The sequence below is a fragment of the Paramormyrops kingsleyae genome, chromosome 13, assembly GCF_048594095.1.
Source record: "Paramormyrops kingsleyae isolate MSU_618 chromosome 13, PKINGS_0.4, whole genome shotgun sequence".
Taxonomy (NCBI): domain Eukaryota; kingdom Metazoa; phylum Chordata; class Actinopteri; order Osteoglossiformes; family Mormyridae; genus Paramormyrops; species Paramormyrops kingsleyae.
Window position 1 is genome coordinate 5,731,238 of NC_132809.1, and position 6,000 is coordinate 5,737,237.

At 43.1% G+C, this 6,000-nt stretch overlaps 1 pseudogene; it reads left to right on the forward strand.

Moving 5' to 3' along the window:
• LOC140578280 (uncharacterized) overlaps positions 1–4,434 on the forward strand; it is a 29,700-nt pseudogene extending 25,266 nt beyond the window's left edge.
• The last annotated feature ends 1,566 nt before the right edge of the window (positions 4,435–6,000 follow it).

Sequence of the window (6,000 nt, forward strand, 5' to 3'; positions counted from 1 at the left end):
TGACCTGCTTCTGCGCCTGTTCTGATTTCTGACTGAGCTGCACACTTTACTTTGATTACTGCAAGACGTTATCATCAACGACTGGCACAAGACAAGAGGTGTGACACAGTCTGGGAAAACCCTGCTTTATTTCATTTTCTAGCTGCTTGCAGCAGTTAAACATTGTGCTGCTGCCAAATTTTATATTCTCATTTAGTTGCTTAGGTGATGATTTTAACAATAGTAAAATTTTAAGCAAATTTAAACAGCTGGATACTTCACACGGAGTAAGGTCATTCAAGTGCAATCAACAGCAGTCATATATATATATATATATACACACACAACTGCATGGTCTTAGTCACTTTGTCACCTGCTGCTTATAAAAAAATGGTGGATTTTTGGACATTTTGGCTCCTTATGCAGAATGGTATCCAAAAGCAGTGCCGTGCGATGAGCACAGAATTTTGAAATAATGGTTCCCAAAGGGACGATCATAGATTGGAATCAGAATGAAGAGAATTAAGGAGCCAGAACCAATTACCAAAACCAGAAGACAAAAACAGGTGATGAGAACCAAACCAGGCAGACAAATCTAAGCTTGCAAAAGGCAGCTACCTCAGAACAATACTCAGCAAAGACCTTCAGTTAGGCTGCCATTACAATCCTTTCAAATAATAAGTTGCTAGTTACAGATAAAATGTTGAAAAATGACAAGTATAACCTTCTGCTGCAAAAGCTGAGGCTGCCTACATAGACTTAATTAAACTATATGAAACCTGAGTGATAAAACACTCCACTACTCAATGATTTGAACATTTTTGTCAGCGTTAAGGGGATAAATGAAAGACATGTATCAAAGCTTTTGTTGAGTAATAAATGTGAAATAAAATTTAAACTGGCATGAAGACATACAAGGTTGCATACCATCAATCCTCTCTTTCGATGACCTCACCTATGAATCTGGGGAAGTTTCAGCTACTTTGAATACTTTTAAAATTAATTTTTAAGTGTACAATGAATGGTGGATCATTTATTTCTTAATAAAAGTGTAACTCCTAGGACTCAGTGAAATAATAGGTCATAACCTGATTTATCTGACTGATCTGATGGGACAGGTGGAATGGGGATGGTAGCTTGTGGATCAGGCCTAGTTACATACTCCTACTCAAATACTTAAATGCATAAAGTCTGGAGAAGGACTACAAACCAGAGAAGAATGTTTTCCTGTTTTTTTGGGTCATTGGAATAATTGCCAATGCCACTGGATCATGGTTTGCTGGAGTTGACGTCCTGTCCATTTTAATGTACTACTGTATATACAGGTGTATATATATATATATATATATATATATATATATATATATATATATATATATACACACACACACACACACACACACACACAGCGGAGGAAATATATATTTTTTTCTTTATTGCCCACCACCCCCCCTCTTCGGAGGACAAAGCATAGAGATAAGAAACCTGCCCCCTGGTACTCTGATCATACATGTGAACTCAAACAGGCAACACGTAAGCTAGAGCGCAAATGGCGCTCAACTAAACTAGAAGTTTTCAAATCTGCATGGAAAGAGAGCCTGTCTAAATACAGACAAGCACTAGTGACTGTTAGGTCTGTGTATCTCTCCAGATTAATAGACGGGAACAAAAACAATCCAAAATTCCTATTTGAATCCGTGGCTAGGTTAACACAGAATTCTCCATTGAACTCGCAAGTCCCATAATCTCTTAAGAGTAATGACTTTATTACATTCTTTAATGGAAAAATAACTAAAATTAGACGGACCATCCAGTGCACGTCCTTAGCTACCTATGACTGCCAGACTCCTGCTAGTCTTATGCCTATCAATAATGAGACTTTTGAATCTTTCATTCCTATTGTCTTAAAATGGATGAGAGAGGGATATAGGGCTCTCGAAGGAACAAACAGGCACGCTTAGGTTCACTCAAATACACTTTAATAAGTAATACAAAATTATCTCGCATTAACACCAATACTGAGCTATCATATTGAAGGCAATGCAAAACAACTCGTACTACAACGGATATCAAATAATATATATCTTATAGCTAATAGTATTAGGTGGAAAGGTATGAATATATATAGAAAAGAAGCAATTACACATACAAGACGCAAGGAAACATAAAAAGTTACGAAATATTATCACAAGCGGCGATAATTTACTCGCAACAATCAGGGGAAAGCATAAGCAGTTGTAAAGCTATTTACACTCGGACGTGCTATCATCACCCACCTTCATGGACTGGGGAGCCCTTTCAGTCCTGGCAGGAGACCAACACGTGAGTTCCGAGAAAGTGCCGGGCGATGCGCGCTCTATCCCACGGCTGAACTCCGGTCAGTACTGGGATCTCCCCCTTCCTTTATACTAAATTTAGAGTTGCATGTGGGCAGGGGGTAAGCTGGCCAGGCTCACCCCTTCCCCCCAGACAATATAGTGTGCTCCAATTGCCCCTTTTGTCCGAGTGATGCTGCTTGCGATAACATACTACAATAGGCGTCCTTGCGCAATGCCTCCCTGTTCCCCCCTAAAGGCAATACAGTGTGCTGTATACCGACCCCCCACCCTATCTCCCGAAACCAAGATAAGCATCCTGCATGCCGATCTAATGGCCCAGATGAGCATCCTGGCTTCTCTTTATGAGCCCAAGTTATTTATGGCAAAATTAGGTTTTACAGGGGATCGGTAAATAACATGTTCGTGCAGTTTAGTAACATTCGGGGTGAATCATGGACGATTGATCTTAATTTCAGGACGATCAGTCCACACGCGATCGGAATTAATCCACAATTACAACTTTCCAGAATATTATAGTAAAGTTAATTCCATGTCACGTGGGTGACGTAATCGTCCGCGAATTCATCCTAATACACTTATAAAACACCCAGAACTCCTGAGCTTAATTTCCTCCTGTAAATCCTCTACAAGCCTCATAGACCCAATTCCTACAAAATTTTTCAAGGAAATCGCACCAGAGATTAGCAATACCCTGTTAAATGTGTTAAACTCTTCTCTTAAGCTTGGATATGTTCCTAAACCTTTTAAAATGGCTGTTATTAGACCCGTTCTAAAGAAACCAAATCTTGAACCTAGTGTTTTAGGAAACTATAGACCAATCTCAAATCTTCCTTTCATTTCAAAGATCATGGAAAAGGTTGTAGTTCGTCAATTGTCTTCTTTCCTACAAAAAAATAATACTAATGAATTATATCAGTCTGGCTTTAGACCAAACCATAGCACAGAAACTGCTCTAGTCAAAGTAATGAATGATTTACTTATGGCTTCCGACTTGATATCGCTGTTGGTACTACTAGATTTAACTGCAGCATTTGATACTGTGGACCATAATATCCTCATGGACCGGTTAGAAGGTGTAGTTGGTATTACAGGGACAGCACTCTCTTGGTTCCGCTCATATTTAACTGATCGCTATCAGTATGCACATGTGAACAACGAATCATCCAAGGCCACCAAAGTCACATACGGTGTCCCACAGGGATCAGTACTGGGCCCACTACTGTTTACCCTATACATGCTACTGCTTGGTAACATTATTAGAAAACATGGTGTTGGGTTTCATTGTTATGCAGATGATACACAGTTATATATATCTGTTAACCCTGATGATACATCACTCCTATCTCGGTTAGAAGATTGTCTGTTAGATATTCGGTGCTGGATGGCAAAAAAATTTCTAATGTTAAACACAGAAAAAACAGAAGTACTGGTGATTGGTCCCAAGGCTGCATGAAATAAGTTTCACCACCTCAGCATTAGTGGCCTTCCTACACAACCTAACACAGTGGTTAGAAATCTTGGTGTTCTAGTAGATTCAGATCTATGTTTTGATGCTCACATAAGAAGCATTACTACAACTGCGTTTTATCATCTACGAAACATAGCCATGCTTTGTAAGATGCTCTCACTTCGTGATGCAGAAAAATTAATACATGCCTTCGTAACTTCCAGACTGGACTACTGTAATGCCCTCCTTTCTGCTTGCCCGTCTGGATCCTTACATAAACTTCAGCTGGTACAAAATGCGGCAGCCAGAGTTCTCACAAACACTAAAAAATTTGATCACATTACACCAGTCTTATCCTCCCTTCATTGGTTACCAGTTAAGTCTCGGATTGACTATAAAATACTGCTCTTAACCTATAAAGCACTGAATGGCCTTGCACCAGACTATCTTAATAATCTGCTGACCACATACAATCCCCCATGCTTGCTTCGATCTCAAGGTGCGGGATATCTGTTAGTACCTAGGGTAGAAAGATCTACGGCAGGCTGCAGAGCTTTCTCCTATAGAGCTCCTCAGCTGTGGAACGGTCTTCCACCGGATGTGCGGGTTTCAGGCTCACTTTCAATATTCAAGTCTAGACTAAAAACACACCTATACTTTAGCTTATAGGGACACTAGTTCTAGCTCTAGCTAGCTTCTCACTCCCAGTTAATCTTCAATCTATCAAGATGTCCAGCACACCCTGCAACATGTGACGTCACCACTACCAATGACGTCCGTGCATCCAGCTCGCCGTTCTGCCTGTGTCATCTTCCTTGTATGACCCGCTCCCTGCCTTCTGGCTGCCTGGCGATTGGAGGGAGTGGTGGCACCGGCTTGTCATCTCCCCCCTGCTCCCCGTTTGTGTTTCAAATTTAACTGTATTTGACTCTCCCTGCCGGCCCCTGGAGGATGGGCTCCCCCTTTGAGTCTGGTCCCTCCCAAGGTTTCTTCCTTCTGGGGAGTTTTTCCTTGCCACTGTCGCCTATGGCTTACTCACTGGGGGCTTTGGGTGGGGATGCTGTAAAGCGCTTTGGGACAATGTAATGTTGTGATAATGCGCTATACAAAAATAAATTTGTTGTTTGTTGTTGTTGTTGTTGACAACTTTATTTTACATTACATTCAAGAGCAAAGAGTGTGGCCGTTCCGAACTCACCGGTACCGTGGAAAAAGGAAAATAAAAAGAAAAACAGGGGGGGATACAGAAACAACAAGCGTAACAATAACAGACATCAATCAACATGGGGAGAGGGGGAGAAAAAAAAAAAAAAAAGGTATACAGAAATAATAACACTAATAATGTAGGTGGGATGGAAAAAAATTAAGTACAGGGGAATACAGAATATAAACAACCATAAGAAACATAACACTCATCAAACAACAAAAATGATAACAACATCAGTGATAATAATAATAATTAATAATGTGACAAATCGGTATTATATATATGTAGCATACACACACGTGATCCTACCCTTATATATGTATATTTCAAATCCTAAAACTATAACATACCCTAAAAAGTAATAATAATAATGATATTGATCGCTCAACCATTCTTGTATGTATGTGCAAGTGTACTGTAGGTGTGACCTGATTTGTCATTGGATGTGCTGCCATTTGATGCCGTCAGGGGAGGTTACAGCACCCCCCCAGGCCCAAGGCGAAGGCAGGAGATCCAGGCAACCGAGGCCACCCTACCGTCCCCCCGGCACAAGGGCCCACAGCCATGCATCCCCGAGACAACCACCTGCCCAACCCGAGAGGGAGCCCGCGAGGGACTAAGGGGGCGCCAACCCCCGTACATGGAGGCCCGCAGAGGGAGGACGGGCGGCGAGCCCCCCAGCCCCACCCGCAACCCCCCCACCGAGGCAGGCGGGTCCAGGGCCGAAGGGCCCCACCAACCGGGACCCCCCCCCCCCCCCGGCGGACGGCCCCCCACACACCGGAGGGGCCCCAGCCCACCGCAGCGACCCAGCCTCCCCACTGCCCCTCAAGGCCCTAGTGTTGTGTGAAATGTGGTGTTGGGCCCAGGGAGCAATAAGGGGCACCGGGGCCAGATCCCCGACTGGCCCCGATTAGTCCCCATCCCCGACCCCGCACAGCCGGCAGGGACGGCCAACCTAGGTGTTCAGGGGCACCACAAGCAGCCCGGCAGCGGGGAACCCCCCCCCCCCCCCCAAGGCGCAGACC